Source organism: Cnephaeus nilssonii, assembly GCF_951640355.1.
Source record: "Cnephaeus nilssonii genome assembly, chromosome: Y".
NCBI classification, from domain to species: domain Eukaryota; kingdom Metazoa; phylum Chordata; class Mammalia; order Chiroptera; family Vespertilionidae; genus Cnephaeus; species Cnephaeus nilssonii.
Window position 1 is genome coordinate 6,989,199 of NC_137096.1, and position 19,493 is coordinate 7,008,691.

Here is a 19,493-nt window from a genome sequence, read left to right on the forward strand (position 1 = left end):
AGTTCATACATCCTACCTTAGTCAACATGCAAGGGGACAGAGCAGTGAACAAGACATTGACTGTGTGGATCTTCTAGTGTCTCAGGATCTCTAGCACTGACGATGGACAGCACATAGGAGGTCCCATCACTGTGGACTGAAATGAGAAGTGGCTCGCGCTGGTCTTCAGAGAAACCTCACCAACCTCACCTGAGGTTCTGGTCTAGGTGGCCTTTGAGGAAGGAGACATCATCCAAATAGAGCTCCTAGAGGCAGAACAGGCTGAGGAACTGAGAGGTGACCAGTTTAACACACTTCTCCTGCTCCAAGGTGGTGTGAGAAGACGTAAAGACGTGGGAGAGGAGGAACTGACGCAGATTGACCATCTGGCCAAGGTAAGGAGCAAACTTCCTCAGAGTGTACAGCTTCCAGGTATAATTTACCTGCAAATCCTGGACAGAGTCGAGCTGCACCATATCCAGGATGTAAATGTTTACCTTCTACATGGCAAAAACCTTCAGCTTCTTACAACAAAGGTGCAGCAAACCTCTCCTTTCGCTGACTTTCTTAATAAGGTAGCTGAGGTATTCATCAAGGACACCTTTCTTAAGGCGAAGGTATACTAACACCTCCATGGGGGCCAAGGCTGGATTTGGCGCCGCCCTTAAGCTGTCCACCTTTCCCCTCTTCCTCGTGGGGCATCAGGCTCCAGCAGTGAGCACACATCAGCTCTGGTTCCAGACCACACGATCCAGAAATCCTGATGAGCTCCCCTCTGTAAATTGAGCATCTGCATTTTCCATCTTCTGCAGAGAAAATAGGATGTAGCCTGGGGTGAATTAAGATAACAGGGAATGAGACTATGGCCTTCAGTCTAGGAATTTGGGCACCTGAATCAGACACCTGACGGGACTTTTACTCCATACCCCAAAAATCAGCTGCTACTTGCACTACTGGGATCCTTCGTGGTCCCATTTTCTGGTACCTTTAGGTGCCACCAGGAAGGGTAGACTCATGTCCATTCAGTCACCTTCTGAATCTTCATCAGCCCTATATATGTGAAGCCTGTTCCAGAGTCACCCCAGCAGTGGCTCCAAGGCCTCCCTGAGCGCTCCCTTTGGCCATGCACTCTCCCATATCCCAGATGTAACTGCTCACATCCCCAGGGCCCAACCAGGCTACTGAATCTCCCTCACCTGGGTCGAGTCTCCTGGGAAAGCAGGGCATGGAGCCCATCTAGCACAGTCTGAAGATATCATGGTAAGGCTGCAGATGGTTCATCAGAGCCCCCAGAGGGAGGCAGGAGAAGGGCCAAGCCTTCACCATGGCCTTCAGGACTTTGCTGTGCTTCCCGGCCAAGGCAGCTGTGAACAGAGGTGGGAAGAGGTCCATAGGCAGCCACTCCACAGCAGCAATCGCCGAGGCTTCAACCCTCAGCAAGCTCTGGCATGTCAGTTCAAGAAGTCTGCATGGAGCCTGGCTGTTCATCCTGATGAAGTGGCTCTTAAAGAGATCCTGGGAAATGGCTGGGAGCAAGGCATTTTCTCAGGCTGAGCATGAGCAACCTGATCCTTCTCCCTTCAGAGGAACCAGCTGAAGGCAAAAGTCACTGCTCTGACAACAACTGGAGTGTCCCCATTTTACCCCAATCACATTTTCTGCTTAGGGGCTGCTGAGCCACTCAGCCCTGCCTCTCCTAGGCTGGTGGCAAGACAAGCACCTCGCCAGTCACCAAGGAGTGGTGAAATGACCACTGGACCCCTCCCACATCTGCCCACTGCCTACCTGTAATTCTGCTGTGCAATGAGTACTGGGAACCCAGATAAATGGTCCCACACTTTTATGGAAACCTTTCTGATTATCACTGAAGGACTGAAAGCACCTGGAGTAGGCAGCAGTGCCTGGTCCAGGACCGCCTCTTGCTAAGCTCCAACAAATAAAATAGATGGGGTAGATTAAGGAACACCCACACAATTCATACCTTCTGGCCTTGGAGACATTTAAATTAGAAAGAGTAAAAGCAGCACAAAAGATTTCTAAAGCATGGGGTAGCTAGAGGTGAGAAAAATAACCATTAATTGCGAGATGTTCAGTTTATTGTTTGTCCCTTCTATGAATATTAGAATGACCACTTAGGCCATGACAACAGAGGGTTCACAGGTCACAACTAAGCCTAATCTCAAAAGAGACTGCAAGCCCTGGTCAGTGCTGCTCAGTTGGTTGAGAATCCCCCCTTGCACCCAAAGATAACTTTCAGGCTCCATTCCCAACCCCATTAGGGGGTGGGAGGAGCCTGCTGATGGATGTTTCACACATCAATGTTTCTCTCTCTCTTTCTCCCTTCTTCTCTTTCTAAACATCACTTGGCTTTTATTAAAGAACTCCCTTAAGACCTACTGTCAGACACACAGTCTGGCCGATAAAATTACAAAAAGAATTTTTCCAATTTGGCCTACAATAGATTCCTTAGGAATATTCAACTTTCAGATAGCAGGGAAACTTGCCGTGTAAACCTCTATGAATGGCACACCTCAAAACAGAAATCAAAACGTTTTGGATAACGGCTAATCTGCATCTAAAGGAAAAGGCAAAGTCTGCTCATTTGTAAGGAAAGAAACGCCAATTCTCTGTGGGAACTTGGCCTGCACGTCCTGGAGGACCACCTTAGGCTCCTGACTCACCAGAGTGGACATGGTGCAGGAAGCCCTCTGCTCAGACTTGGGCAGTGACTCTCATGCTCTAGCTTCTGATCCCTCCTGAGCCTCCTCAGAAACCATTATACCCCGTCTGCCCTCACCTTCTTTTGAGGTCCTAGCTAAAATGGAAACTTACAACTGAAAGCTGAACCTTAGTACTAGATCTCCAGTCAGTTAACCTGATTGGGTTTTGCACTCTGCACACCTCCAACTGAATCCTAGGTCCATTCATGAAAGGAAAAGGAAATGAAACCAACATGGAAGTAGACTTGATGGGTTGTTGTTACCTCATCTAAATTCCCTAATGTTATTGTTAACACACCATTAGGCAGACAAGGTATCCTCTCAAGAGAAAAAGGAATATAATGCAACAGTATTGAGTACCAAATAGTCCCTGACACTTGATGTTACCTCAATTGCACATCCGTGCCCATTCAAAGAGGAACAGAGAGACAGTTGGTCTTCCAAATTTTGAGTATCATGCCTTCCCCAAAGGACATAGGGCCAAAAATCACATGTAGGGATTGATCAGTAGAAGGGAGGGGCTGCAAGTTTGTAATGGGACCAAGGGAATCTCCCAAGACAAGGTGCACACTTGGGAAACTCAAAGGCTCTGACTGGATAAACTTGAGAACTTAAAAGGCTGGTGTTTAAGAATAAAATATGGTGCATCCCTTAAACCCAAGCTGGTGGGGAGTACAGGGAGGAGGTTCAATCACTCTCCCTCTGTGTAGGTAAAGGGCATTTACTCCAGAAGAACCAGATGAGCTCAGCAAACTGGCTTGAGAAAATTAAATGCAAAAATGTGGGCTGTGCAGAGGCCAGAGGACAGGTGTGGCAGCGGAACCTGAGAAGTGACTTATCCAATTCTGAAAGCCATTGAGGGGCCAGAGTCGTGGGCTCTTTGGAATCTTGGAGGCACAGAGAAAAATACATGTGGGACAAAACACCTATGTATCCTTATCAAGGAGCTACTCCCAAAGGGCATTTTCTTTGGTATAGGCCTCCTCTTTAACATCCCGACCTTCCATAGGCAGCATATTAGGCCCAGACAAGTTCCAGGGTTCTGACCCTAAACATGACTGCCAAAGTCTGTATGGATAACTAATGTTTGATCACCCCCAAGGAACAACCCATGGAAATTGGCTTCATAAAGCTCCTTCTGGGCCTAAAACTCTCACTCAGATTGTGAGGGAAGATTGTCCTCTCTCAGGATTAAGCAGAGTGCTCACATACACCTTCCCCTTCAAAAGTTTTCAAGCTGTATTTGTATTTGACATGTAAGCATCTGCCAATTTTTGGGATATCCCATGCTGCATTGAGTCACATATTGGATCGTTTGAAATTAAGAGAGGCAGACACACACACACACACACACAGAGAGAGAGAGAGAGAGAGAGAGAGAGAGAGAGAGAGAGAGAGAGAGAGAGAGAGAGAACTTTTCCGCAGGCTCTTTTCTATCCCCTGCAATGTGATGCCCAAACAACTCTCATATTCCAGGGAGAGGGACCATGTGACAGATTACCACAGCGGTGTTCACCAGAAAATTTCAGACTGGTTGATTAGTTTCTGGAAGAGGTTCAAACTGTAATGAGTTTAGGAAGTTAATCTAGACTTGTATCCTGGGCTTTTAGCACAAGTGGCGACACCTAGGGGCTGTATTTCTCTATAACACAGACACTGCATGCACCAGGCAGAATCTGGACAATTGTAGGAGTTCAAGTTCAGGCGGCTTCTATGAGATCCCAGTGCCCAGGAGATACAAGGAGGCAGGAGGGACCACTTAGAATGACCTAGAAACAAAGTCTCAGCTGAACATGCCTTCTTCCTGAGCAAGAACCACGCCTCTTCCCACCCCCATGCAGACTCTGCTTTCCCAGGGCATGAGCTGTGGCACTGGAGGCAGGAGCACATCTGCATCAAGGGCTGTCCTTCCTGCACAGTATTGGACAGGCCCCACCAACTCCCAGCACCCATACATTAATCTGGGGGATGTTTTTACCACATCCTGGTCACCTGCCACCTGCCCTCATCATGGCCCTCACTTATGAATGGCCCACAGCAGCCTTTGAGCACATGATTCCTACCGGGATCCCAAGACATATGACCTTCTGACCTTGTTTTTTTTTTTTTTTTTTTGAGTGGGAGGGTGGTACTGAGAATGTGCTCCCAAGGCTGGGAGCCATCTTTATGCATCCCTGGGATGTCAGTCAACCTCTCATGATCCTGATGCTGGGGACCCCCACTGTTGACAGAAATCAAGAGTTACCCCCCAATTCATCTGAGCTGTTTTGGAGAACATGACATTGTACAATGTGCAGAAGGAAAAACAATATCCCAGCTGTTTCCTGGATCCAGAGAGGCACTGAGGAGGCTGGAGAATGCTCTTCCTGGGTTCCAGAGAAATCCCTGCCTCTGTGGACCTTCACAGGCCCTGGGGATCAGTCCCCATGCATTGGCTTTTCCACATTCAGCTCTCTTAAGCCAGCCTTTGAGCAGACATGCATCCACCAAACTGGACATCTCCGATAGAATGGACACATTCCTAGAAAAATACAAGCTTCCAAAACTCAATCAGGGAGATTAAAAAAAATAAATCAATAGGCTGCTAACTACTGATGAAATTGAAACAGTAATCAAAAAGCTTCCAGCAAACAAAAGCCCTGGACCAGATGGCTTTACAGTGGAGTTTTAGCAAACATCAAAGAGGAACTAAAATCAATGCTTCTCAGTCTATTCCGAAAAATTCAAGAGAGAGGCATACTTCTAAGATCTTTCTATAAAGCCAGCATTACCTTATTGCCAAAACCACATAAAGACACCACAAAGAAAAAGAATTATAGGCCTATATCCTGGATGAACATAGATGTTAAAATCCACAACACAATTTCAGCAAAACGTATCCAGCATTACATCAGAAAGATCATACACCATGAACAAGTGGGATTTATTCCAGGGATGCAAGGCATGTTCAATATCCACAAGTCAAAAAATGTGATATATCACATGAACAAACTGAGAGACAAAAATCACATAATCATATCAATCAATGCAGAAAAGGCATTTGATAAGGCCCAACACCCTTTCCTAAGAAACACGCCCAGCAAAGTGGGACTAGAAGGATCATAATAACTGCCTTATATGACAAATCTATGGCTAATATCTTACTCAATGGGTAATAACTAAAATCATTTCCCTTAAGAACAGGAACAAAACAGGGATGCTTCTTTCACCACTCCTGCTCCACACAGTACTAGAAGAGCTAGACACAGTGATCAGACAAGTAGAAGAAATAAATGGCACCCAAATTGGAAAAAAAAGTAAGTAAAATTGTCATTATTTGCAGATGATATGATATTATACAAAGAAAACCATGAAGACTCCATCAATGATTATTAGACTTAATAAATTAATTTGGCAATGTAGCAGGATACAAAATTAACACCATGAAATATGACATTTTTATACACCAATAGTAAACTTACAGTAGAGAGAATTAAAAAATAACCCATTTACCATAGCACCAAAAAATTAAGACACCTAGGAATAAACTTAACTAGGGAGGTAAAAGACCGCTACTCAGAAAACTACAAGATGCTGAAGGAGAGACAGAAGATGTCTGCTGACAGGAAGGCAGACTGCAAGATAGTATGTGAGTGAGAAAAGAAAGGGGGAGTGTGTGGTCGCACGGGGAATGTTTGTTGGTGAGTTGAGGGACAGCTATACTTCAGAAGACTGTGGGGGACTGCTGGATAGGGCTTCCCTGAACGGGCAGCCCCCTCTGCTGCTGGGTTCCCTCCCAGAGTGACCTGCTCAGATGTGGAGACCATGCCATCTTGAAGGGAAAAGTGGATGTTATCGGAAGAGTGTAAAGCCCAGGGAATCTACAACTATGGCACCCACCTAACAGCTGCAAACCTGAGAATACAGGTCCCCAATTGGCGCAAGCATGCGGATTCAGAGGAGCTCTACACTCCCTCACAGAAAGGTCAGATTTTGCCTGGGATAAGGTGAGGTTCATTGTCCCAGCAGGAAAGACAAACTCCTACACAGCGGAAGCTAGAAAACCTGGGGAAGTCTGTGCCTAGAAAAATCTGTGGCCCTTGGGGCTGGCATGATCCCTGAATGTGGAAGGGGGTTCTCAGTGCTGCTAACAGAAGGGAACTGTAAAAGGCAACCCATTTTGATCTGGATTCAAAAGGACAGCCTAAAAATTTCAAAAGTGTGCCAGCTCCTTAGACCCAAGAGGAAAAAAGACTGCACAGACATGCTCGCAGCCCTGGAGTTCTCACACTTACTCTGGCTCTTTTTTGTTTTGTTTTTTTTCTCTTTAAGTCCTTGCTTCTGATTACTAAGCCCAATACATAGGTTCACCCATTTGGGGACACCCAAAGAGACTGCAGGGGAAAGTTGTTTTTCTGGAAACTGGGGATCACAGCGGTGAATAACCATCAGAGAAACAGCTCTGGGGCAACCCACTCCCACAAACAAGTATTAAGTGCCACATGGAAAACAAAATCTAAACACCAGCTAGAGAGAACCTATAGACCCGGAGGTCAATCCAGAAACACTGGCACCCAGGGGTTGAATCACAAATGGACTCTAGTGTAAACACAAATAAAATAATACAAGAAATAGAGACGTACTGCCTGCATAAAACTCAGGACTGGCTTACAACACGGAGGAGCAGTGGAACTCAGGGGACTTCAACACTGTCCTCACTAGGAAACAGGCCTGCCAAACAGAACAGTAGAGGAAGTGAATGACCTTCACTACTGCACATTTTTATTTTTTTTTTTCATCTTTTACTTAAGAAACTATTTTTTTTCTTTTGACTTCACTTGATTTTTACCTTTTTAATTATTACATTTTTATTTTCCATCAGTATTATAACTACTACTATTTTTCCTTTTTTTTTAAAAGTGTCCTTTTATTTTTCTATTCATTTTACTTTGGGATTAGTGTTCTACATTCTATTTTCATCTTTCCTTTAGCATCATTTTACTCTATCTCAACTTTACCTTTATGCCATCACTCTCTTCCTCACTTTTCCCCTGTTGCTGTCCTGTTTCTCTTACTCTATTCCTCCTTTTGATTTTCCCTATCACTTCTTTAAATCCCTGTGAAAATTTCACCCTACTTATATTCCAATCCCCTGCTCCAATTCCATACACACCCCTCTCTTCTCTTTCTTCACTATCCAATAATTTTTCTCTCTTTGTTGTTGTTTGCTTGATTCTTGATTATATAAATTTTTATGCCTGTTTGTGAGATTGTTTTGGTTATTCCCTTTTTTTTTCTTCTGTTTTGTTTTTGTTTCTTTTTTGTTTCTGTTTTCCCTTGCCACACTTAATATTAGTTCTTGTTTGTAGTGTGCATTCATCTCCAAGTACTTGTTGCTGGCTTTTGTTGGGATTAGTGGCTGTTCTATTCAAGTTTTCTCCCCATATATATAGTTTGTTCCCCCTTTCCTTCTCATTCTCATTGTTTTCTCTGTTACTTTTTTTATCCTTTTCCCAATTTCAATTTTGCATTCCTTTTATTTTCTTTCTTCTTCTTTCTCTCCTATCCTGCAATTCGCCTTTCCCTGTTTGTCACCTTTATTAGGGGTTATTAATATCATGAATACATTTCTGTTCAGTGCCTTGTGAATTGTACCTGGTTGTGTTGTATTTTGTGCCTTTAAATCAATGCAGGAGAGAGTGAACTGCATAAACAGACACCTGGAGAAGTGAGATCATGAGGAGCCAAAGAAATAGCCCACATATGAAAGAAAAGCAGGAACCACCAGATAAGGAAGTAAATGATATAGAGGAAAGAAACCTGTCAGAGAAATAATTCAGAGAAATGATCATAAGGTGGCTGAAAAGAATGGAAGACAAATTTGACAATATGTGTAAGAAACAAGAGGAAATGAAGAAGAACCAAGAAGAAATTAAAAATGACATTGCTGCTGTAAAGAACTCAATAGAAAGTATCAGGGATAGACTAGAAGATGCCGAGAACCGCATCATTGAGCTAGAAGACAAGGTAGGAAAAAATACCCAAGTAGAGAAGCTTCTAAAAGAAAAATGAAAAGCAGGAAGAAAGCCTAAGGGAACTTTGGGACAACACAAAACAAAATAACATCCACATAATAGGGGTTCTGAAAGAAGAGGAAACTGAGCAAGGAATAGAAAACCTGTTTGAATAAATAATGATGGAAAACTTCCCTGATATAGGGAAGAAAAAACCCACACAAATCAAGAAGCTCACAGCGTCCCAAGCAAAATGAAACCCAAAAGAATGACCCCAAGGCACATTATAATTAAATTGGTTAACACCAACGACAAAGTAAGAATCTTTAAAGCAGCCAGAGGGAGACAGAAAGTTTACCTACAAAGGATGCCCCATCAGAAAAGCAAGTGATTACTCTACAGAAACACATCAGGCCAGAAGGGAATGGAATGAAATATACAAAGTCATGAAAGGAAGGGACCGAATCCAAGAATATTGTACTCAACAGGTCTATCAATAAAGTTGAAGGTGAAATCAGGAGTTTCACAGACAAAAAACAAATAAGCGAGTTTATTACCACCAAACCAGTAATGGAAGAAATACTAAAGGGTCTGCTGAAAAACAAAAAAGAAATAGGAACCGAAGAATAAACACAGGGGTAAAGAATAAAAATGGTAACTAACAAGAACCTATCAATAATAAATTTAAATGTAAATGGATTAAATGCCGCAATCAAAAGACATAGGGTAACAGATTGGATAAGAAAACATGACTCATATATATCCTGTCTACAAGAAAACCACCTCAGAAAAAAGATGCACAGACTGAGGGTAAATGGATAGAAAAAGTTTTTTCAGGTAAATGGAAATTAAAAAAAAAAAAAAGCTGGGGTAGCAATACATATATCTGACAAATTAGATTTCAAAGTGAAGGACATAAAAAGAGATAAAGAAGGCCACTTCATAATACTAAAGGGAGCAATTAGACAAGAAGAAATAACTCTGGCAAACATATACACACCCAATACAGAAGCATGAAAATACATAAAAAGACTTCTGGAGGATATCAAGGGGGAGATTGACAGCAATACAATCATACTAGGAGACTTTAATACCCCACTATCACCATCGGGCAAATCCTCTAAACAAAAAATCAGCAAAGAAATATCAATCCTAAATGACTCACTAGACAAGATGGATTTAATTGACATCTTCAGAACATTTCACCCCAAAGCCACAGAATATACATTCTTCTCAAGTGCACATGAGTCATTTTCAAAGATAGGCCAACTATTGGGTCACAGGCAAAGTCTCTTCAAATTCAAGAAAATATAAATCACATCAAGCATCTTCTCAGATCACAATGGCATAAAACTGGAAATCAACTACAATAAAAACAATCCAAAAAAATCAAACACATGGAGAGTAATCAGCATACAATTAAACAATGACTCTGTTATCAGAGAGATCAAAGAAGAAATAAAAACCATCATGACAACAAACTACAATGATAACACAACAATCGCAAATCTATAAGACACAGCTAAAGCAGTCTTAAAGAGAAGTTCTTAGCTCTACAAGCCTACTGCAAAAAAACAAGAATTAATGTTAATAAATCACCTAACCTTACAACTCAAAGAGTTAGAAAGAGAACAACAATAAAAGCCCTGTGTAAGCAGAAGGAAGGAAATAATGTATATCAGAGAATTGATAAAAGACATATAGACAAAAAAAAAAAAAAAAAAACAATACAAAATATCAACTAACAAGAGCTGGTTTTTGAAAGGATAAACAAGATTGATGAACCTCTAGCTAGGCTGATCAAGAAGGAAAGAGAGAGGACCCAAATAAATAAAATCAGAACTGAAAGAGAAGAAATAACAACAGACACCACCGAAATACAAAGGATGGTTAAAAAATACTACGAAAAACTCTATTTCAAAAAACTGGACAAGATGGAGGAAATGGACATATTCCTAGAAAAACATAACCTTCCAAAACTCAATCAAAAAGAATCTAAACAGCTCAATAGGCCAATAACTATGGAAGAAATTGATGCAGTCATCAAAAAGTTTCTGTCAAACAAAAGCCCCAGGCCAGATGGCTTCACAGGGGAGTTTTGCCAAACATTCAAGGAAGAATTAAAACCTATCCTCCTCAGACTATTCCAAAAAATTCAAGGGGAGGGAACACTTCCAATCTCCTTCTATGAAGCCAGCATCACCCTAATACCAAAACCAGATAAAGACAACACAATGAAGGAGAATTACAGGCCAACATCTCTCATGAACATAGATGCCAAAATTTTCACAAAATTCTAGCATACTGGATCCAGTATTACATCGTAAAGATCATACACCATGACCAAGTAGGATTTATACCGGGAATGCAAGGATGGTAAAATATCCTCAAGTCAATAAATATGATATATCACATAATCAAATTGAGAGATAAAAATTACACAGTTTTATCAATTGATGCAGAAAATGCATTTGACAAAAGTCAACACCCTTTCTTGATAAAATATCTCAACAAATTGGGAATAGAAGGATAATACCTCAACACAATAAAAACTATATATGATAAACCCACAGCTAACATCATACTCAATGGGCAAAACTAAAACCATTTCCCCTATGAACAGGAACAAGACAGGGATGCCTACTTTCACCACTACTGTTTGACATAGTACTGGAAGTATTAGCCACTGCAATTAGACAAGAAGAAGAAATAAAAGGAATACAAATTGGACAAGAAGAAGTAAAGGTGTCCTTATTTGCAGATGACATGATAGTGTACATAAGAAACCCAAAGGACTCCATCAAAAAACGAATAGACTTAATAAATGCATTGGGCAATGTAGCAGGATACAAAATTAATGCCAAGAAACCTATGGCATTTCTATACACCAATAGGTAACTTACAGAAAGAGAGACTAACAAAGCAATCCCATTTACCATCGTACCAAAAAATTAAGATACCTAGGAATAAACTTAACTAAGGAGGTAAAAGAACTATACGTGGAAAACTACAGGACACTGAAAAAAAGAGATAGAGGAAGACATAGATGGAAGAACATATCATGTTCATGGATTGGTAGAATCTATATCATTAAAATACCCATACTACACAAAGCTATCTATAGATTCAATGCACTCCCCATTAAAATACCAACAGCATATTTCACAGACCTAGAAAGAACTCTGCAAAAATTCATCTGGAATAAAAAAAGACCCCGAATAGCCACAGCAATAATGAGAAAGAAGAATAAAGTAGGAGGGATCTCAATACCAGATTTCAAGCTATATTACAAAGCCACTGTTCTCAAAACAGCCTGGTACTGGCACAAGAACAGACATATAGACCAATGGAATAGAAGAGAATCCAGATATTGACCCAAACCACTATGCTCAATTAATATTTGACAAAGGAGGCATGAACATACAATGGAGCCAAGACAGTCTCTTCAATAAACGGTGTTGGGAAAATTGGAGAGATAAATGAAAAAAAATGAAACTAGACCACCAACTTACACCATACACAAAAATAAACTGAAAATGGAACAGGACCTGAACATAAGAAGGGAAACTGTAAAAATACTAGAGGAATCCACAGGCAGCAAAATCTCAGACATATGCTGAAAGAACATCTTCACTGATACTGCTCCTAGGGTAAAGGAAGCTAAAGAGAAAATAAACAAATGGGACTACATCAAAATAAAAGCTTTTGCACAGCAAAAGGAACAATCGACAAAACAACAAGAAAGCCCACTCTATGGGAGAACATATTTGCAAATGTTATCACTAATAAAGTTATAATCTCCAACATCTATAGGCAACTTATACAACTTAGTAAAAGGGAGATAAATGATCCAATCAATAATGGGCAATGGACCTAAATAGAATCTTTTAAAAGAAGACAGAAGGAAGGCCAAGAGACACATGAAAATATGCTCAAAGTCACTAATTATCTGAGAGATGCAAATCAAAATGACAATGAAGTATCATCTCACACCTGTCAGAATGGCTATCATCAACAAACAACAAAGGACAAGTTTTGGCGAGGATGCGGAGAAAAAGGAACCCTCGGGCACTGCTGGTGGGAATGCAGACTGGTGCAGCCACTGTGGAGAATAGTATGGAGTTTCCTCAAACAACTAAAAATGAAACTCCCATTTTGAACCAGGAATCCCACTCCAAGGAATATATCCTAAGAAAATAGAAACACCAATCAGAAAGGATATATGCACCCCTATGTTCATAGCAGCATAATTTACAATAGCTAAGATTTGGAAACAGCCTAGGTGCCCATCAACAGATGACTGGATGAGAAAACTATGGTACATCAATACAATGGAATACTATGCAGACACAAAATAGAAGGAATTCTTACCATTTGCAGCAACCTAGATGAAACTGGAGAATGTTATGCTAAGTGAAATACGCTGGTCAATGAAAGAAAAATACCACATGATCTCACTCATTTGTGGATAATAAAGAACATTATAAACTGATGAACAAAAATATAGATACAGAGGCAGAAAAGCATCAAATAGACTGTCAAATTACATAGGGAAATTTAGGGAGAGGTGGGGAGATAAGAGATCAACCAAAGGATTTGTATGCATGAATATAAGCACTAGCAATGGGCACAAAACCCGGGGGGGGGGGGGGTGAGGGCATGCAAAACCCGGGGGGTGGGGGGGTAAAAGCAAAATATGTACACATATAATACCTTAATAAAAAAAATGGGAAAAAAGAGTAAATCATTTCTCAATGTGAGCACAGAGGGAAGAAAGAAGTTGGTACAATGTGAGAAAATACCATGTAAAGAGCAGAAAGCACACTCTACATCAATCTAAGAAATCACTAAGAAATTACAAAAAGCTTAAGTAAACTGTAGGAAATTCATTAAAAAGAAGTGTAAAGCATTTCTCAATGTGAGGCAATGTTGAAGAAAGGTGTTTATACAATGCATGAAAATCCCTTCAAATAGAGCAGGAAGCACACTACAGCACAGTGTTAAAAACCACCAGTAATTCATTGGAAAGCAGCAGTAACTGATCACAACTGCTTAGAAAACAGGTAAAAGTCACCCCTATGTGAGAAAAGAATGTAGAAACAAGTTTGAAAAATGTGGGGATATGCATGAAATAGAGCAGTTAGCATAATATAACTGTGTTAGATACCACTCTGTATTCACTGAAACGGAGCAGTAAAGGATCCAATATCAGTGGAAAACAAGTCTACATCATTTCTCACTGTGAGGAAAGAGGGAAGCTAAATTTCTGTACAATGTGGGAAAAATCACATAAAGACAGCTGTAAACACAATAGAGCCCAATGTTAGAAGCCCTAGGAATTCACTGAAAATCAGCAGTGACATACACCGAATAGAGAGAAGACAAGTGAAAATCACATTGGAACATGAGGAAAGTGTCTAAAAAGGTGTTTGTACAATGCGGTGATATCCATGAAAGAGAGCAGGAAGCAGAGTATAGCAGTGTTAGAAAACTCTGGGTACTCACGGAAAAGCAACAGTAAACTATAGAAAAGAGCTGGAAAACAAGAGTAAATGATTTCTCAATGTGAGCACACAGGGAAGAAAGAAGTTGATACAGTGTGGTAAAATCCCATGTAAAGAGCAGAAAACACACTATACCCAATATAAGAAATCACTGAGAATTTAAGAAAAGCTGCAGTAAATTGTAGGAAATATTTGGAAAAGAATTGTAAAGCATTTCTCAATGTGAGGAGTATTGAAGAAAGGTGTTTGTACAATGTGGGAAAATCACATAAAGAAAGCTGTAACCGCACTAGAGCACAGTCTTAGAAGCCCTAGGAGTTCACTGAAAATCATCAGTGACGAACACCAAATAAAGAGAAGACAAGTGAAAGCCACTTAGGAATGTGAGGAAAGAGTCTAGAAAGGTGTTTGTACAATGCGGTTGAATCAATAAAAGAGAGCAATATGCACAACATAGTACAATATTAGAAACCAATTAGAATTCACTAAAAAGCAGCAGTAATCAACAAAATAGCTAGAAAACAAGTGAAAAATCACTTCAGAATTTGAGGAAAGAGTGTAGAACGGTGTTTGAGCCCTAGGAGATATGTGCTGAAGAGCAATACATAAGTTAGAGCACACTTTTTTTAAAAAAAATATGTTTTATTGATTTTTTACAGAGAGGAAGAGAGAGGGATAGAGAGTTAGAAACATCGATGAGAGAGAAACATCGATCAGCTGCCTCTTGCACACCCCCCACTGGGTATGTGCCCGCAACCAAGGTACATGCCCTTGACCGGAATCGAACCTGGGACCCCTGAGTCCGCAGGCCGACGCTCTATCCACTGAGCCAAACCAGCCTCGGCTAGAGCACACTTTTGAAAGCACTTTGAAATCAGTGAACAGCAGCTGTAATCTCTACAATATAGACGGAAAACAGGTGGAAATCACTTATGAACATGAGGAAAGACTATACAAAAGTGTTTGACAATGTGGGTATTTCAGTGCTAAAGAGCAGAAACACATCATAGCACAGTGTTACAAACCACTAGTAACTGAATGAAAAACACCAGTAACTTATACAAAATGCTTAAGACAAGTAAAATTCACATCACTCTCTGAGGATAGAAAATAGAAAGGTGTTTGTAAAATGAGGTGATATCCATGAAAGAGAGCAGGATGCAATGTATAGCAGTGTTGGAAACTTCTGGGTACCCACTGAAAAGCAACAATAGACTATATAAAAGGGTTGGAAAACAAGAGTAAATCATTTCCCATTGAGAGCATAGAGGGAAGAAAGAAGATGGTACAATTTGGGAAAATCCCAGGTAAAGAGCAGAAAGCACAATACACCCCAAACTAAGAAATCACTGGAAAATTATAGAAAAGCAGCAGTAAACTGTAGGAAATACTTGGAAGAGAAGTGTAAATCATTTCTCAATGTGTGGAAAGGGTGTAGAAAAAAACATTCTATGTCCTGTCGGGATAGAATGTTTTTACAATGTGTGGCAATCTCTTAAGTAGAGCAGTAAGCACACTATATGTAGGACAGTGTTAAAAACCCGATGTAATTCACTGAAAAGGAGCAGTAACTGATGCAAATGGTTTCAAAACAAGTAAAACTAACTTCTCTATGTGAGGAAAAAATAGTAAAAGGAGTTTGTGAAATGCAGTGATGTACATGAAATAGAGCAGTAAGAATTGTCAAACTATTCCAGAAAACCACTGTGAATTCACTTAAACTCACCAGTAAGTGATACAAAATTGTTGGAAATACATGTACATCATTTCACACTGTGAGGAAAGAGTGAAAAAGAGTTTTTGTACAATGTGAGAAAATCGCTTAAAGACAGCTCTAGCCACACTGGAGCACAATGTTTGAAGCACTAGGAATTCGATGAAAATCAGCACTGATGTACACCAAATAGAGAGAAGACAAGTGAAAGTCACTTTGAATGAGCGAAAAGAGTCCAGAAAGTTGAATATAAAAGTCTGTGAAATAATGAAAAAGAGGAATATGCACAATATTACACAGTGATAGAAACCAATGAAAATTCACTGAAAAGCAGCAGTAAATGACAAAATATTTATAAACAAGTGAAAATCTCTTTTGAAAATGAGAAAAAACTCTAGAACGGTTTCTGAGCATGAGGAGAAATCAGTGCTGAAGAGCAATACCCACATTAGAGCACACTTTTGAAAGTATTTTGAAAGCAGCGAACAGCACCTGTAATCTTTATAAGAAATCACTCAGAATCATGAAAAGCTGCAGTAAACTTTAGGAAATACTTAGAAAACAAGTGAATATCATTGATAGCAATGGTTAGAAAACAAAACTAACTTCTCTATGTGAGGAAAAAATATAGAAAGGAGTTTGTAAAATGGGGGGATGTCCAAGAAATAGAACAGTAAGCATACTATAACTGTGATAGAAACCACTATCACAGAAGTAAATGATACTAAATCTTTGGAAGACAAACGTACACCTTCCTCACCGTTAGGAAAGAAGTAAATGATACTAAATCTTTGGAAGACAAACATACACCTTCCTCACCGTTAGGAAAGCGTGAATAAAGGTATTTGTACAATGCGGGAGAATCAAGTGAAGCTGTAACCACACTAGAGCAGAGTGTTAGAAGCCCTAGGAATTCTCTAAAAATCAGCTGTGACATATACCTAACAGAGAGAAGACAAGTGAAAGTCACTTAGGAATGTGAGGAAAGAGTCTAGAAAGGTGTTTGTACAAGGTGATTGAATCAAAGAAAAAGAGCAATACGTACACCATGGCACAGAGAAACCAATGAGAATTCACTGAAAAGCAGCAGTAAATGACAAAACGGTTAGAACACAATTGAAAAGCATTTGGAATGTGAGCAAAGAGTGTAGAACTGTGAGCACAAGGAGAAATTAGTGATGAAGAGCAATATACACATTAGAGAACACTTTTGAAAGCACTGTGAAATCAGTGAACAGCAGCTGTAATCTCTACAATACAGATGAAAACAGGTGGAATTCACTTATGATCATGAGGAAAAACTGCACAAAACTTTTGAAAATGTAGGCATCTGAGCTCTACAGAACAGAAGAACAACATAGCACAGCGTTACAAACCACTAGTAACTGAATGAAAAACACCAGTAACTTATACAAAATGCTTCAGACAACGACTAAAAATCACATGGTCCTGTGGGGATAGAATGTAGAAAGGTGTTTGTAAAATGTGGTAATATCCATGGAAGAGAGCAGGAAGCAGGGTATAGCAGTGTTAGAAAGCCCTGAGTACTCCCTAAAAAGCAACAGTAAACAATACAAAAGCATTGGAAAACAAGTATAATCATTTCTCAGTGTGAGCACAGAGGGAAGATAGAATTTCGTCCAATGTGGGAAAATCCCGTGTAAAGAGTGGAAAGCACACTGTAGGACAGTGATAAAAAATACCAGTAATAAGTAGGAAATCAGCAGTAACTGATACGAAAGGAGAGAAAGCAAATCTCACTTCTCTTTGTGAGGAAAGAATGTAGAAAAGAGTTTGTAAAAGGAGATATTTATGAAATCAAACAGTAAGCATAAGATAACTGTGTTGGATACCATTGTGAATTCTCTAAACACAGCAGTAAACCATACAAAATAATTGGAAAACAAGTGTATATCATTTCTCACTGTGAGCAAAGAGGGAAGAAAAGATTCTGTACAATGTGGGAATATCCCTTGAACATGGCACTAACCACAGTAGAGCAAAGTGATAGAAGCCATATGAATTCTCTGAAAACCAGCACTAACACCAAATAGAGAGAACACAAGTGAAAGTAATTTAGGAATGTGAGCAAAGAGTCTAGAAAGTGTTTGTACATTGTGGTGATATCCATGAAAGAGAGCAGAAAGCAGAGTATAGCAGTTTTAGAAAACTCTGGGTACTTACTGCAAGGCAACAGTAAATTATATATAAGAGTTGCAAAACAAGAATAAATCATTTCCCATTGTGAGCACAGAGAGAATAAAGAATTTGGTACAATGCGGGAAAATCCCGTGAAAATAGCAGAAAGCACACTGTACCCCAATCTACGAAATCACTGAGACTTTATGAAAAGCTGCAGTCAACTGTAGGAAATACTTGGAAAAGAAGTGAAAAGCATTTCTCAATGTGAGGAAATGTTGAAGAGAGGTGTTTGTACAATGCATGGAAATCACTTCAATAGAGCAGGAAGCACACTGCAGCACAGTTTTAAACACCACCAGTAATTCATAGGAAAGCAGCAGTAACTGATCCCAAATGGTTAGAAAACATGAGGAAAGAATGTAGAAAGGAGTTGGTAAAATGTGGGGACATCCATGAGATAGACAGCATATAACTGTGTACGAAACCACTCTGAATTCACGGAAATGCAGCAGGAAACGATACTAAATCATGCGAAGACAAGTGTACATTTTTCCTCACTGTGAGGAAAGCGTGAAGAAAGGTATTTGTACAATGCAGGAAAATCAAGGAAAGACAGCTATAAATGCAGGGGAGCACAGTGTTAGAAGCCCTAGGGATTCCTTGAAAATCAGCAGTGACATATTCCTAAAAGTGAGAAGACAAGTGAAAGTCATGTAGGAGTGTGAGGAAAGATTCTCTAAAGGTGTTTGTACAAGGTAGTTGAATCAAAGGAAAAGAACAATATGTACACCATGGCATGGAGTTGGAAACCAATGAGAATTCACTGAAAAGCAGCAGTAAATGAGAAAAACATTAGAACACAATTGAAAAGCTTTTGGAATGTGAGGAAAGAGTGAAGAACAGTGTTTGAGCACATGGAGAAATCAGTGAAGAAGAGCAATACACACATTAGAGAACACTTTTGATAGCACATTGAAATCACTGAACAGCAGCTATAATCTCAACAATACAGACAGAAAGCAGATGCAAATCATTTATGAACATGAGGAAAGACTGTACAAAGGTGCTTGACAATGTGGGAAAGTTTGTGCTGAAGAGCAGAAGCCCATCACAGCACAGTGTTAGAAACCCCTAGTAACTGATAATCAGCAGTTATTTGCACAAACTGATGGGACGAGTAAAAATCACATTGCTCTTTGGGGAAAGAAAGTGGAAATGTGTTTGTACAGTATGGCGATATTCAGGAAAGAGAGCAGAAAGCAGAGTATAGCTGTGTTAGAAACCTCGGAGTACTCACTGAAAAGCAACAGTGAACTATGCAAAGGTTTGAAAAACAAGTGTAAATCATTTCTCAATGTGAGCACAGAGGGAAGAAAGAAGTTGGTCTAATGCGGGAAAATCCCGTGAAAGATCAGAAAGCACCCTTTACTCCAGTCTAAGG

General features: G+C 40.0%; 1 pseudogene across 1 annotated transcript in view; it reads left to right on the forward strand.

Moving 5' to 3' along the window:
- Positions 1-19,493, forward strand: part of LOC307096509 (melanoma antigen preferentially expressed in tumors-like) — a 313,827-nt pseudogene that overhangs the window by 172,347 nt on the left and 121,987 nt on the right. The gene's annotated exons all lie outside the window — the stretch shown is intronic.